The sequence below is a fragment of the Phyllostomus discolor genome, chromosome 5 (genome assembly GCF_004126475.2).
Source record: "Phyllostomus discolor isolate MPI-MPIP mPhyDis1 chromosome 5, mPhyDis1.pri.v3, whole genome shotgun sequence".
Taxonomy (NCBI): Eukaryota; Metazoa; Chordata; class Mammalia; order Chiroptera; family Phyllostomidae; genus Phyllostomus; species Phyllostomus discolor.
Genome location: NC_040907.2, coordinates 27,236,779 through 27,253,739, shown reverse-complemented (window position 1 = coordinate 27,253,739; position 16,961 = coordinate 27,236,779).

Here is a 16,961-nt window from a genome sequence, read left to right as displayed (position 1 = left end):
CCTTGGAAGATACGGCAGAGACAGAAATGGCCCTGCAGCGATGCCGGGCTGTGGGCAGGCCCCGTGACAATGATTCAGAGCATCTGTCTTCACATTTCTCCTCTGTTCGATCTGTCCCACTTCCTTCGTAGACTGCTTCCCTACAGGGAAGTCTGTGATGGGCCTTCAGTATGAATCAGGCTCCACTAAATGGGCCAGGTCTCAGTTTGACAAGGGGGATGTGATCCTTCAGGGAAGAACCATCTCCAGAACTGCTCCCCATGCCGTCTCCGCCACCCCCCAGCTCTTCTAGGGAAGGAACACTCTCAGGCTTTCGGAATGTGGCAAGTCCCAGGCGTGGCCAGGACTGGCCGAGGCAGAACCCAGGAGCTGCCGAGAGGGAGCACCTGTGTACCTCGTCACTCGTGGGATCACTGCCCCTTGCAGCGCTGAGGTCCAGCCCCTTCTCCCAGGGTCATGACGCCCACCGGAGCAGGCATGCCTGAGCTCTTCTTCACTGCCAGCCTTGAGGAGAGCAGAAGCGCCCCCTTTTAAAGATGACAGGACACTCCAAGAGTACTTCTTTGGAAATAAAATGTAGCACAATCTCAGACTGCGTTACAGGAGCCCTGGCACCCAACTAGGGTTCTTGCTCTTCGCCCCACTGCCCAGGAGACCTGTGCTCCTCCCCACTACTCCCTCCCAGGCCTCCACAGCTTCTAATACCTCTGATCCCCCATCTTCCTCTGTCCAGAAAGTAGCAGGACTTCAGTAAAGCTGCTGTTCTCTTTCTCTGATTGCTCCCTGCACTGTGCAAACTCTGCAAAAAATTGCTGCCTTTGTTTGATATTGTAATGAGTTGTCCTTCACCTGGGTGGAGAGAGATGGCACGTCATTCAAGGCCAGGGGTGGTCCTGCAGTATTTCTGCAGTGGCTGCAAGGAGATGGAAAAGACGCGGCCCACTGCCCTGCCGACCCCCACCTTTCTCTTCCTCTCCTCAGTGTTTTCTCCACTATCCTGACATGTAAAGAGGGTCTTTAACATGCTGCTTCCGGTACTGCATCATCTTTCACCGGATGATGGGGGCAGGGGGATGGGAATGTGGACTGTTATCCCCCGCCTTCTCCCTCTAGTCTGCTTTCACTCAGGTTAGAAGAGATTGATTGGGGCAAAACGAAGCAATCACTATTCAAGGGCAGGGGAGCGCCTCCTGACCAGGCGAGGCCTGATGGGGGCTGGATTGACCTGGTCTGGCCGGGAAAGGGTCATTCTGAAAGCGTGCCTGAGCATCTCAGAGCAATGTCAGTGATGCCAAAGAGAGCAACTTGGCCTCCTTGGGCACCGGCTCCATGTAGGCCTGCCCGAAGGTAGGGCCTTGTTCTCTGACAAAGGGCTTAATCTTTCCATGTAGCAAAGCAACTCCCCCTCCCCCCAACCCTGAGCTCGGGCTTTTGTGGGCCCAGCATGGCTGTGCCTGTGAGGGAAACACACCAGAGAGAGAAACTGGCATTCTCTCAGGGGCCTAGACAGGTCGGTGGGGAGTGGGGAGTGCTCATTGAAAAGCATAACTGCTATGGCAAAACCTCCCAACGCTCTGGTTGGCAACTTGGCCAGTGAGGACAGGGTCTTGGGCTTCCTGAGGAGCTCACCCCAACGCCAGGAAGGGCCCTTGGGACCGGGTTCCAGAGAGCTTGGCTAACAGAAATGAGCCCTGGGAGTCCCAAGGGCAACAGAGTATCCATCCGGTTGGTCCATGGTCTGGACAGCTGGCGATGGACCGTCAAAGGCTGTTACATAAAGTTTGCCAGAAACTGCCCGTGTGCAAGACTCCTCACTCTTCTGCCTCCGCTTTCTCAGCTGCAAAGTCAGCACGTTTGCTAGTGGCTCCATGGTTCCCTCCAGGTTTTAAAAGTCTGATCTGGAGCTGATGAGGGTTGTGAGCCTGGCGCACCTGGCACCCGGTTCCATGGGCTGGTTTCCTCCAGCCCTGGGTGCCCACGCTGGGTGCAGGTCCTCATCTGTCCACACCCAGTGCTGCTTCTGACAAGAGCTCTTGGAATCCTAGCAAATGCTCCCACCTCTATGTGGTTTACTCTTATTCTTGTGTCCTGATGAGAAATAATTAAGAAGTGTCTACAGTGGACAATTTTCAAGGTGCTGATGTGATGTTACAACCTCAGCTGCATCCTGTGTAGGTCAGTATCCCCACCAGCAGGCGAGGCTGGGCCGGTCCTCGCTGCTGCTTCTAGAATGACATCAGTGGGAGAGTTGAACATTGGAGAATTTTAAAGGAAATGCTCTCTGATGCATGGAGGGAGGGAATTTATTTCCCGTTAAAGTATTTTGCTGCTTAAAACCACTCCTCCCTCCAGAATGCCTTTTAGCAGACACCACCTCAGCAGGCAAAGTGGCTGCTTCCATAGCAAAAGTTGGCCTGATTGTTCTATCTACTCCTTTAGAATATAAATTCGCAGGAGGCAGGAACCCTTTTTTAGAATATCCAAATGCATCCTGCAAAAACGGAGATAGCTGATAGGGACTGACAAGCACACTGTTTAGGTAAGAAGCAATTAGCTTTCTATATCTGTGCTCTATACATTTTCTGTGTGCAGCGTCTTTCTGAACTGGTTGTGGCTCCTGGGGGGCAGGTGGACAGCTGGGAAGGACTTGCTGGCCGTTCGTACAACGTTCTTGCCAATTCCCTTGAGGAGAAAAATTCTTCACATGGCTTCTGCATGTACAGTATTTGAGCAGCAAAAAAAAAAAAAAAAGATTAAAGTCAGTTTGAAAACGGTTTCGTGTGTTGCTTTCTGAAGACGGTCCTTAGTGCTAGGAGGGAGGACACAGGGCTCCAGGGGACTACCACGAGGAGGAGGGGGTGCCTTGACTGGGAGGCAGGAGAGAGCAGTGCCTTTCAGGAAAAAGGCCCGAAAAACATACGACCTGGGCTTCCGACTCCAGCTTTGGAACTCAGTTGCCCCAGTGGCGTCCTGGGGCCATGGAATCTGACTGGTGCGGGCAGCTTCCAGGCTCTGCCTCCCAGGGTCCCTGTTTATAGGCCCTCAGAGCCTTCTCACCCACAGACTGCACACCCCAGGGATGCTCGGAGCCAAACAGGGGCGAATGGGAGATGGAGCTGAAGGCACTGCTTAGGACCCACTCTCGCTGTTCAGTCCTTTCTGAGCTCTTGTGTCTAGCAGCGCTGCTCAGGCTTGTGACTGAGGCCGTCTCACTTTGTTCACGCCTGATACAAGCAGTAACATAGCAGCTGACCTCCAGGGCTGTGAACTGCATCCATCATTGATCCCTGGAGCACCCTTGCTTCCGAAAGGGACAGAAAGGTATGTTAACATTTAGTTAATTCTGGGCAGTGCCGTTTCCTCCTCCGGTTGAGTCCAGGGGTATAGCAGATGGGTAAAGGGAGTGTAGCAGTCAGAGCTCTTGTTTGCTGGGAAAAGGCTGGCATTCCCAGCGCAGACGCCCTCCAGCTGGCCTCCACTATGGTGGCTCTGGCCCTTGGCTTTGCAGTTCCAGAGGGCACCGTCTTGAGGGAAGGCTTGCAAGACCAATATATGAGCTCTAATACTCCCAAGGTTGTGTCTGTTCCATGTTTGCTTTCTCCCTGAGATATCCCACACACTCTCGTGTGTTTAAGAGCTCCCAAGCTTCTGGACAGACAGCAACGCCCCTCACTAGCCCCCCAAAAAGGGAAAGAAGGTCAGACAACAAAAACAAATCCAGAGAAAAAAGTTCTAAAGGATTTTCTTTAGACAGAAGGAATATAGTATGTACTCCACAGGGTTATTGGGGGACTAAAATGAGAATATGTTGAAAGTGCTCAGAACAGTACCTGCCACATAGTAAATGCTCTTCACTACTATTTAGGAAAATGATCCTAGACGGGAGGGCTGAGATGCACAAAGGAAAAGTGAGTAAGGAAGTGGGTTTTTTAAATTAGCAAATATTGACATACTTATATTGTAAAACTCTAATGTTTGATTTGTGAAATTAAAAAATATAAGCATGAACTAAAATATTACACAGTAGTAGCATAGAAGTTGGTCCTTGGAATGTTCATGGGGAGAATAAAGACATTGAATAACCTCAATCTTCCCTAAATATCCATTCTAAAATCTAGAGTAAATACTAAAAAGATAGAATCTAGTAGATGGAAAGATCCTATATACAAACTATGAAATCCAACAATGTATTAAAAAAACCATGATAATCAAGTGGTATTTATCTCAGGAATGCAAGGATGGTTCATTATTATCACAGAAATGTATCGCTGTAATTCACCACATTAATAGACTAAAGGAGAAAAATCATTATTATCCTAATGTGGAAAGGCTTTCGGTAAGGTTTAATCCCATTTGTAATAAAAACACTTAGCAAATAGAAAGTAACTTTCTTAATTTGATGAAGGTCATCTACCAAAAAATCTACAGCAAACATTATGTTAACGGGAACACTGTACACATTCTCTGTAAAAGTACGATCATACAAGGAGGTCCACTATCATCGCTACCACTGAGCACAGTTCTAGGGTTCCTGTACGGAGCCATAGAGGGGAAAAGAAGAGGTGTAAGAACTGAGAGAGAAGAGATAAAACTATAATTTATACATAATTTGATCGCTACCTAGTTTTTAAAAAACAGCAAGGTTGCTGTATACAAGATCACCTTCCAAAAGTCAATTGGATTTTTCTATAACAGCTATGACTAATAAACAATACACAGATATTATACATAATAGCAATTTAAATGATTAAGTGGGGATTGTTGGAAAACATATGTAATCTCTATGGAGAGAATTTTCACTCTAATAACAGAGTTGATGATCTGAATAAGTGAAGAGACGTTCCCTGTTCTTAGGTGAGACAGTTTAACATAAAGATATCAACTCTCCCCAAATTAATCTATAAACTCAATGTAATCTAAATAAAATTTCAATCTGTATGTTAAGAACTCTATTTAACTTTCTCTATGACTTCTATGCAACAACATAAGTCCACTAATGGTTAAAGCAACTTCTGTTGAAACAAAGGATGAGCAGACTCGCCGACTGACATGTGTATACGTGAGAAATTAGTATGTGACAAAGGGGGCACCTTAAAACAATGGGGGAAATGGATTGTTTTCCTAAAACACATATTAGAAAAACTGGTTCACTATCTGGACAAAAGAAAACCCCTATCTAAACCAAAATAAAAAGATAAGTCCTGGGAATCAGGGGAGGAGGGTGGGGGTGGGTGGGGTGAAGGGGTAATGCAGACAACTGTATTTGAGCAACAATAAAATTTTTAAAAAATACTTAAAAAAAAGATAAGTCCCAGATGGTGTGATATACTCAAAAGGAAAGGTAAAATGTAAAATCAATACAAGAGAATGTAAAAGGAATATTTTTGTGAACTAAGGGCAAGAAAAACCTTTAATATTTCAAAAGCACAAATCATACATTAAAAATTGTGTAATGTGATTACATTAAAAGTGAAGATTTATATTAGTGAATGGCATTATGGACAAAAGTTAATGAACAGATTACAGAACAGTAATTTACGAGGTCAAAAAATGGCGAGAGATTAACAGCTACAATATACAAAGAAGTCCTGCAAGACAACCATAAAAAGACAACAACTTCTGTGGAGAAAATAGGCCAAGGAAATGAACAAGCAAACTTCAAAAGCTAATAAGCACATGAAAATAGCTTCAGAATCACTATAATCAGAGAAATGCAAATTAAAACAATATAATAATGAGATATTACTTTATGTCTATACTAGATTGGCAAAAATTAGAAAACAGAATGATGCTAAATGATGACAGGGACCTGGAGATGCAGTTGGTGCGGCCAGTTTGCAGACCAAACTGATGTTACCCAGTCCAGGTACGTGCAGACCCTGTACTCCATTGCAGGAATGTAAATTGGTGCCCCCACTATGAAAAGCATTACGGAGGTTCCTCGAGAAAAAAAAAAATAGAACTACCATAGGATCCAGAAATTCCACTTCTGGGTATTTATCTGAAGAAAACAAAAACTAATTTGAAAAGATGTATGCACCCCCCACCATGTTCATTGCAGCATTTTTTTTACAAAAGCCAAGATATGGAAACAACCTAAGTGTCCGCTGATTGATGAATGGACAGAAAAGATGGTATACACAGCATATACAATGAAATATTATTCAGCCATAGAAAAGAATGGAATCCTGCCATTTGTGATAACATGGATGGAGCTTGAGGACATTGTATTAAGTGAAATATTCAGATAAAGAAAGTCAAACACCATATGATCTCACTTATAGGTGGAATCTAAAAAAACAAAACAAACAAAAGACAAAAACCAAGCCCATAGATACAGAGAACAAATTGGTGGTTGCAGAGGGGCTGGGGTGGGGAGTCAGGAAGTGTGGGGTGGAAAAAATGGGTGAAGGGGGTCAAAAATTCCAGTTATAAAATAAATAATCATAGGTAAATAATGTATAGCCTGGTGACTATAATTAATAATGCTATATTACTTATTTGAAAGTTGCTAAGAGAGTAAAATCTTGAAAGTCCTCATCACAAGAAAAAAATATTTTTCTGTAACTGTATATGGTGCTGGATAGTAACCAAACTTATTGTGGTGGTCATTTCACAGTGTATACAAATATTGAATCTTTATATTGTACACCTGAAACTAGTATAATATTGTATGTCAATTACCCCTCAATAGAAAATACTAACTCTAAAATAAAAGTAAAAAGATAAATTGGATTTCATCCAAATTAAAATTTCCTGTCTTTGGGAACTTCCGGCCAAGATGGAAGCATAGGTAGACACATTGTGCCTCCTTGCACAACCAAAATAAGGACAATTTAGAAACAAAAAACAACCAGAACTGACAGAAAATTGAACTGTATGGAAGTCCGACAACCAAGGAGTTAAAGTAGACACAATTCATCCAGACTAGTAGGAGGGGCGGAGTCAGGCAGCTGGGCAGAGAGGGGTCAGGGCAAAGCGGCGGTGAAGGACCAGGGTGGGCAAGGCGGCTGCTGGGGGAGCAGGCAGTCTCCCATTCATGAGCAGATAAACCAGAACACGGCGGGGCCCAGGCTCCCAGCGCAGGGAAATAAAGCCTCAAAACCTCTGACTGAAAACACCTGCGGGGGTTGAGGCAGCAATGAGAGAAACTCCCAGCCTCGTAGGAGAGTTCGTTGGAGAGACCCACAGGGTTCTAGAACATGCACAAAGCCACCTACCTGGGAATCAGCACCAGAAAGACGTGGGGGAAGTGACTGAAATCCGGCAGAGAGTGGAGCAAGAGCCATTGTTCCGCCTCGGACCCCTTCCTCCACACACAGCGTCACAACGCAGCGACGTGGTGCCCCAGCCTGGTGAATACCTAAGGCTCCGCCCCTTGTACGTAGCAGGTGTGCAGAGACAAAAAAAAAAAAAGCCCAAACAAAAGAACAGATCAGAGCTCCAGAAAAAATATAACTAAGCAATGAACAGATAGCCAACCTATCAGATGCACAGTTCAAAACACTGGTAATCAGGATGCTCACAGAATTGGTTGAGTGTGGTGACAAAATAGGGGAAAAAGTGAAGGCTATGAAAAGTGAAATAAGAGAAAATGTACAGAGAATCAACAGTGAAGGGAAGGAAACTGGGATTCAAATCAACAGTTTGGATCAGAAGGAAGAAATAAACATTCAACCAAAATAGAATGAAGGAACAAGAATTCAAAAAAATGAGGAGAGGCTTAGGGTCTCCCGGACAACTTTAAATGTTCCAACATTTGAATCATAGCAGTGCCAAAAGGAGAAAAGGAAGAGCAAGAAATTGAAAACAATGAAGGAGAACTTCTCCAAACTGGCAAAGGAAATAGACTTCCAGGAAGTCCAGGAAGCTCAGAGGGTCCCAAAGAAGTTGGACCCAAGGAAGCACACACCAAGGCACATCATAATTACATTACCCAAGATAAAAGATAAAATCTTAAAAGCAGCAAGAGAAAAGGAGACAGTAACCTACAAAGGAGTGCCCATAAGACTGTCAGCTGACTTCTCAAAAGAGACCTTGCAGGCAAGAGGAGGCTGGAAAGAAGCATTCAAAGTCATGAAAGGCAAGGACCTACATCCCAGATTTCTCTATCCAGCAAAGCTTTCATTTAGAATGGAAGGGCAGATAAAGTGCTTCTCAGATAAGGTCAAATTAAAGGAGTTCATCATCAACAAGCCCTTATTATATGAAATGTTAAAGGGACTGATCTAAGAAGAAGATAAAAAGTATGAACAATAACAAACACAACTATCAACAACCAAGCCTAAAAAAAATTGAACTAAACAAACAATAAGAACAGGAACGGACTTATAGAAATAGAGATCACATGGAGGATTATCAGTGGGGAGGAGAAGAGGGGAGAATGGGGAAAAAGTACAGGGAATAAGTAGCATAAATTGTCAATACAAAATAGATGGAGAGGTTAAGAATAGTATAGGAAATAGAGAAGCCAAAGAACTTATGTGTACAACCCATGGACATGCACTAAGGTGAGGGGATGGTGGTGGGAGACAGGAACAAGGAGGAGGGGAGTAAAGGGGGGGATGGAACAACTGTAACAGCATAATCAATAAAATATATTTTTAAAATTTCCTCTCTTTGAATGACACCATCAATACTCATAATAAGTTGATGACTTAATAAGAAAACCCAAGTAAAATATTTGAACAGACGTCACAAAAGGAGATACACAATTGCCAATAAGCACATGGTAAAAGCTCATCACCCATATTCATCAGGGAAACGCATAACTACTAGAATGTCTAAAATTAAATACTGGCAATTAATTAAGTGTTGGTGGATTTTTGTGAATTTTTTAAATGGAAATATAAAACAGTACAGCCCTGACCAGCATGGCTCAGTGGGTTGGGCGTAGTTCTGCAAAGCAAAGTGCCGCCAGTTCAATTCCTGGTCAGGACACATGCCTAGGTTGCAGGGTCCTTGCTTACCAGAGGGAACTGATTGATGTTTCTCTCTTGTATCACATGTTTCTCTCCCTCTCTTTCTCCCTCCCTTCCCCTCTTTCTAAAAATAAATAAGTAAAGTCTTTTTTTTTAAATGATACAACCACTTTTGTCGATTTCTTATGCCTTTCTTATACATTTACCACATGGTCCAGCAATCCCACTCCTAGGTGTTTATCAGGAAAAAATTAAAACATAGGTTCGCCCAAAGACAAGAACGCTCCCGGCAGCTTTATCAATAATTACCCCAAATGGGAAACAATACAAATGTCTAACATGCCTGGCAGGCTTCAACCGGAACACAGAAACCACGCAGTAATTAAACAAGAAAATTTTAACGTTAAAGATCATTAACACTGGCAGGGGAACACTATGAAGGTGTAAAGAGGACTAGAGAATGTTCAAGGAAGGAACAAATGAAGGAGCCCCACTCCTGTAAGCTGGAGTCAAACCTTGTTGAAACAGTGTAATGTGGTGTGATGTGTGCTGGGAGCCCAGGTCTGGCCCGCCAGTCCAGGCTCCGGATCAACAGGAAACGCCCCTCCGGAGAGGTGCTGGGCCGAACGAAGCAAGCAAGGTAGCAGGTTGGCAAGTGGGCGCCCAGGGGAGTCAGTGTCAGGAACCTACTCACCAGCAGGCTGATGCAAGCCTGAGGTGCGCAGGGTCCACGATGGGAGTGAGGTGGGCACTAGGCCAGGCTGGGGCTGCAAGCTCACAGGCATTGCTGGCCGTGGACACACAGTAGGGATAGAAGGCTAATGAGTGGCCCCATGCACGTGCGCCTGGCAGCAGCGCCGACGGAAAACGAGAAGTGAAGCAGAAGCTTTGGACCGGGAAGTTTCTTCCCCGGCAGTGTCACTCCAGCGCCATCTACTGACAAAGCTTAATATTGTTCTCACACTGCAAAGAAGAAATGTTTAAAGCGCCCATCCCACTGTGGCAGAGCAGGTAAGGAAGGGTAGATTTGGAGTGTGAGAGGCAACAAGTTGATAACTGTCACATCGATCAATAGCACAATGGGAGAACAATCTGTGGTATGTTAGTATAATGGGACACCGCTCAGCACTAAATAGAATGAACGACTGATATATGCAACAGCATAGATGGATTTCAAAAACAGCATGCTGAATGAGAGAAACCAGACAGCGGAGTAAATACCGTGATATAAAATTCCAGAGTACACAAGCCTAATCTACAGGGACAAAAATGTCAGTCAGTGTTGCCTGAGGGTTTGGGGTGGGTGGTATCGATGGCAAAAGATCACAAAGGAATTTGGGAGGATGACAGAAATATTCCACGTCTGGCTTGTTGCAGTAGTTCCATGAGTGTATACATTTATCAAAATACATCAGACTGCACCCTTCAAACAGATGCACTTTATATAAGTCACACCTCAGTAATGTCTGTTTTCCAAACATCGTCTGTAAGTGAGACGACTGGGAGTGTGTGGGATCTAGACTACCACGTCTTCCATGTCCTGGGCCCTTGTAAATGCTGGGGCAATGGCTAGTTGAGAGGGAACAGGTTTGACAGAAACATTGGAAAACTTTTGTCTTTATTCCAGATTATTCCTGGGATGCAGATGAGATGGTGTGGCTGGAAGAAAGTCACTCAGGAAACTCAGCTCAGAGGGTCTCTCAGAGAGTAGGCCCCTGCCTCTTTCCCTAGCTCAGCCATCATTAGTTCTGCATCTCCCATGGTTTGGCCATGGGCCCAAGTGGTGTGGGGGACAGTCACAAAGGGAGCTGCCCTTCAGGACTGGCCAACAAACCAGGGGGGATAAGGGATGCAGGAGGAGCAACCTGCTGAAGGAGAAAGAACTTGCTAAAGACCAGACAGCTTCTGAAAGTGTGAGGCATTATGGACTGACACAAAACGTGACGATTGTAATTAATAAATGTAATAATTACAAGAACGAGTTGGAAAGGAGGGGGAGAAGAAGCTCAGTAGGCAGCTCCTTTGTGAACAAAGCTTAATGACGGGCACTGACCCAGGAGCGAATGTTTGCTGGTGCTGGTGGTTGGGAGGAGAGTCTCTGGTCTTGATTCATATGTGTGTTTACTTGCCTCAGAACTCCAGAGAGTGAGCGATAAAGAACATTGACTAAGATCCAGGAAAATCTGTAAACTATAGGGTGGTTATGAAAGTTTTCACCTCAACAAAATTAAGATATCTTATAGGTTTGAACATTTATTTCACTTCCTAGGTCTCAGGCATATTGATGGCCCAGAGGGAGCTTACCGAACTTGCCTTATGAATATGGGAGATGAATGATTTCTCCTTCCAGCAAGAACATGTGCACATGAGGACTGGAAGGTTAGGCTGGGGCACCCTTTAACTCAGCACTCCCAGTGCTGGGGACCTACCCCAGAGAGCTCTCACATGGTGTCACAAGTGGGCATGGAGAGGGATGGTCAGTTCAGAACTGTCCACAAAGGTGGGGAGTTAGAGGAAACCTGGGCGTGTGCCCGTCACTGAAAGATGGATGAGTATCATACGGAGGAGATGCTCGGCAGGATCGAGTGAGAAGTTAGAAGCACAGACGACATACACATACATAGATAGGTCTTAAAAACAGAGTGCTGGTTGAAAGAAATGAATAGAATCAAGTCTAGTGCATAATATGTATGAAAATTTAAAACAGGGCTCACTAAATAACACTATATATTTTTCAAGAATGCATGCACATATATATCAAGATATCTTGAGAGTCTTTTTTAGTGAGGGGAATCGAAATGAAAAATGGGCATAAAAGAATCACCTAATAGAACAAGTCTGGGGCCTTGCACAGGCCCGTGATAAAGCATGTTATGAACTGAGAAGAAATATTAACTCGGTCCTCTGCTCCTAAGGTGAAAACAAAAAGTTCTCCATCCCAAGATAAATGTACCCCACGTACAAACGGACCTCCACTGATCCACGTGGTATGAAGGCAAACTGAGATGCCCAAACCAGGTGTTCGGATTGTATGAAAGGACTGGGAACACAGAACATCTCAGGAATGTTCCAGTCACACCATCGTCAGGCCGGAGCTGTCTCGCACTCCCATGCTGGTCTCTGCCCAGGGTGACAGTCACCGAGACTGCTGGAGCAGGATGGCGTGTGTCTGTGTGCGCATCAGCGTCCAGGGTGGAGGTGTGGGCATGAATAGATGTCATCAGAATTCAGAGTCCACTCAGCTTTACGCCCCGTAGAGTCTCTCTCTCTCTCTCTCTCTCTCTCTCTCTCTTCTGTAAAAATAAGTCTCCATTTATCTTTGGTGGGAGAAGTGGAAATGGAGTCATACCCTAAACTCAGGCAACAAGGTAACCGTGATGTGGGGGTGGCTGAGAACCCCCTCTTGGGAAAGAGGCCCTAACCTGAGGGAGGTGCCCCTCCAGGCCACGTGCCTGGTGGTCATCATCTGGAGTTTCCCAAGTCCACCACGCCACCAGGATGCAGGGTACCAAATTCTCAGGAGTTCTGGGATGGGCCAGGTATCCCCCAAGGCAGGGATATTACCTCCATTTTAAGGAAAAAGAAACTCCATCCAGACAGGGGCAGACACTCGCCCAGGGCCAGATGGCCTTGGAGTAATAACACCAGGACCAGGATTCCTGGCACCTGGTTCTGCACTCTTCCCATGAAATGACTACATTGGAAAATGGGATGGGAATATAAGGGGACATGGATATAATGACAGAAGCCACAACCAATCCTTCAGCCTGGAGTATTTTAGTCTACAGAATCTCACCGTTAACACACCACCTGCCCGGCCCTATCTTGGTCCCATATCTATGTGTCCCACCCCCTCCAGCATCTGCTCTGAGGCCCTTCAACAGGCAGAGAGGTGTATTTTTCAGTGGGCAGGCCATGCTGCTTTATTTAGCAAGCCCTGAACTCTCAGTGGCTTTGTATAATACAGGCTTATTTACATTCATGTCCTGTTTGGATAAGGGTCCGGTCACTGTCCTGGGCGTTTGTACTCTGAGCAGTGATGTGCGAACATCTTGTACCCGTGTCCTAAGAGACACACCGCTTCCAAGCTCACTGAGAGAGGGAAAGTAAGAACTGGAGGAGCCCTGGCTGGTGTGGCTCAGTGGACTGAGCACTGGCCTGCAGACCTAAGGGTCGCTGGTTCGTTTCCCAGTCAGAGCACATACCTGGGTTGTGGGCCAGGTCCCCAGTTAGGGCCATGTGAGAGGCAACTGATTGATGTATCTCTCACACATTGATGTTTCTCTCCCTCTTTTTCCCTCCCTTCTCCTCTAAAAATAAATAAATAAAATCTTTGTTTTTAAAAAAAGTGTTGTACAGAGTGTAAAGGGACAGCAGCTAGGAACAAAGAATGGCATTTATAGCCAAGGTAGACTGGGGCACCCACAAAGTAGACTGGAAGGAAGTGAGCAGCCCTGGAGGCTGGAGGAAACCCAGCAGCCGGGGAGTCGCCGAACCCCAGGGAAGAGAGGGTGGGAAGGTGCAGGGAGCGATCAGAGAGGTGTAATAGGACGTTTTGCATTTAACCAGAGGATGGTGAGAGCAATTTCAGTGTGTGGTTGGTCAGGGGCTAGGAGTGACATGTCTAATAAATCCTCAGAGTACCCGTATCTTGTCTCCTTTCTAAGGGGAGCCGAGGTAAGCTGCCTTGCACTTGAACCCCTCCTGCACTGGTGAGTGAAAGAAAATTCTCTCAGTGGTTGAAATAATCCACTAAGCTACCCACCCTCCTGGGCGTGCTTTAGGAGGTCTGGGAGACATCTATAATTGAGTCAGGGCACTGTAACCAAATCCAATCAAGGAACGCCCTAGAGGTGGCAATAAACAGAGCAGTGCAGCGCTGCGTGTGTCCATACCTTCAGGGACAGGCAGCCTTGGGAGGCCAGGAGCCCTTGTTCAGCGGGGACAGCACTCTGCTGAGTGCCCGACAGAGCTTTCAGCCTGCTCTTGAGTCTCAGCCTGAAGGGAGGGCCCTCCCTCCCCGCTTCTTTTTGTAAAATTATGCTCACGCTGCACAGAACCGCTCTTTGCCTGAGGCATGAGAAGGCGCCCAGAGAGGTTATCTTAAGAAACAGTTTCTCAGCATCTTCTGGTTTGAATGGGTTTGAACTAAAATGAATTGGAAGTTTTCTCCACTTAGGTCCAAGATTGTATGAAGCTGTGGGAGGCGGCGGGGAGGGTTGACCTGGAGCTTTAGGTGCTGGGAGCAGGCTTACTCTGCCTGCAAGTCATTTGCAGATGGTCTCCAATCTAAAATATAGGCCTGGGACCCACCAACCTTGGGGGCCTCCCCCCTCTGCTAACAGTTGGGGTAGAGGGCAATGCACCTGGCTCTCAGTGACTCTCCAGTGTTTGGGGCCAAATGGCAGCAAGGGCAGGGCCCCAACCCAGAGCACCCCTTATTCTGTGCCCAGGTGTTTTCCCTGTGGTTATGGCAGACAGAGGGGGTCCTGAGTACCCGGTGGGGGAGGGAGGAGAGCCGGTAGTCCCCCACCTGGTCCTCAGCCCCTCCCCCGGGGCAGTCCCCCCATCCACTCAGTTTATTTGCAGGGAACAAACCAATTTGCTTCCTTCAGAAAAGTAAACAAATAAAATTATTAAACGCCTACAGCCACAAACTCTACCTTCATGGCGCTTACAGCCTAGGGCAGAAGACATACATACACCTTATATGGACTCTGAGTTCCAACTATTCACAGAAGAGGAACAAAGGGAATCCTGATCTAAGTGATCTCATCAATATCCCCCAAACAATAATTCTTGCTGGAAGTCCAGAACACTCTGAGTGCGCACACAGCGCGGGCACGCGGAGGAGCGGCGGCGGGCGGGCAGGCCAGCCCTCACACAGCAGATTGCCTGGCACAGGACCGGGCACTCGATCACTTTCTAAATGAATGAATGGCTAAACGCAGGAGCGTTTACTAAATATATCCATCCAATTAGACTGTCGAGGACAATTCATGGTGGAATTCAAGTCAGTTTTAACGGGTAAGTGAAGCTGTGGAAATTTTAAGAGCAAGTGAGTGAAGCGGCTCCAAAGACTTCATGGCTGGAAGGTTAACAATATTTGGAATGAAATGACTACCGGGATTATGCAAATTAAGTTTGAGGGCTGCAGTTCACTTAACTAGAACACTATGGCTAAATTAAGCAGAGTGTGGCTCTGTGTCCCCGGTGTAGAGACGTGCTAATGATTATACCCAGCACTGATGGAGGAGGAGACTGAATGGCTGAGAGGGGGCCAGGTAGCTGCACCACCACACTGGCTTCTATGTACCATTTCCCTCTACATTGACCATTTAGAAAAGGAGCTTATTCCATACGTATTTATCATTTTTTCCACTTAGAGTCTTTGAAATAAGCCACGGTTTTCCTTGATGTTGGGGAGAAAAAATTACAGTCAGAATCCTTGGCGAAGGGACCAAACATAAGAAATGGATCAAGGATTACCAGGAGCTACCCCTTGGGGCTGATTCAGAGGCAGGGCAGCCCCAGTCTGCCAGATGCTACTCATTTCCAATTCTGGAGAGCAGTATGCAGGCAGGGGGCAGGCGAGAAATGGGTCAGAGGTGAAGATGACATCTTAGTTGCCCGAGGGTCACATTTCCAAGGTTCACACAAGAGGGAGAGTGGGAGGGCAGACCTGGCCACCATCCATGGCTTAGGCATTCATTTGGCAAGTTTTAACCCAAACGAAGATTTCAAAAATAACCAAAATAACTGTTTCCTATTTAAAAGGAAATGTTAAGTTGGGAGCAAGGCTTGATACATTGTTCGAGCTGATTATGGATGAATCTGAACGTGTGCCTTGGTGTTCCGGGTGCCCAGGCCAGCTGGAGGAATCAGAGGAGGGTGAGGCCAACAGTACGTCCTTATGCTCCCAGTGGACTGACCAAATTAGTTGCTTAATTGTAGATTATTAAAATAAAGGCGTATTTGTTGGGGTGTAATTTCCCCTCTAAAATAGCGATCCCTCTATCCTCATCCTCACATTTCCCACCTTTAGTCCCAGGGAAGTGGACGGGCAAGGGGGAGGCTGCCCCTAACCATGGCTGTCCGCTGCAGGGGCCTCCCCCCTAGTCATTTATGGGCTTCAGGGAAGCCAAGGTGTCAAATGTCTGAAAGCGTCCTCGGAAAAGGGTGGACACCACAGGGGCCCTGCCCTTGACCACTACTCAGTCTTTCTGGCCTTTTTGCCCTTCCACAGCCTGTTTCCAGAAGCAGACACCTTACTGAACTCCACTGACCATCTCTGCACAAGCATCAGAGCCCCGTCGTACATTCCCACAGAGAGGCTGGGAGGGGGTGCTTGCATCCTGTTGGTTCACTCACGACAAAAGTAATAGGGTCTTATTAATCACAGGACCAAGAGCCTCTTCTTCCTTATGGAGCAAAGTGTTCCAGTACCAGAAACATTTTTCAGTGAGGAATTGCTGACAAGGGCACGATTATTTTTATGTCTTTAGAGAGAACTTGTGGGACGCATTCATCAGCCCGAAGGCAGGGCGATCCGAGGGCACTTCAGCAGCCCCACCTGTCACCGCCTGGCCCTTCTCGGAAGCAGAAAGCCTCTTCTGGTCTGGTTCCCTCCCTTCCCTTAATTGCTACCCCAGAAAACTCCGTAAGCATGGGTACTTGAACAGGACGCTCCAGGTGCCATCTTAATTGCCATGGCCAAGGTTCCAAATGAGCCGGCCCCTAGGAAGGCCGGGTTCTGTTTTAAAAGGACTTACAAAGCAGCAAATCTGAAACCTGGAACTTAGATGCTTACTTAGTCTCACAGAAATGCTGAATCACAGCCTTCCGAGGTGGAACCCAAGACAGCTATATTTTTAACAAGCTATAGAGTTGATTCTGATGCCCAGCCACATTTGAGAGCCACTGATACAGATTCAAATTAGGGTATAAATGGCCTGCTTTTGCCATCCCATATGACCAAGTATGCATGCTGATACCGGATGCAGCGAAGATTATTTCAGGGGCGGATTCAGTTTATGCCAA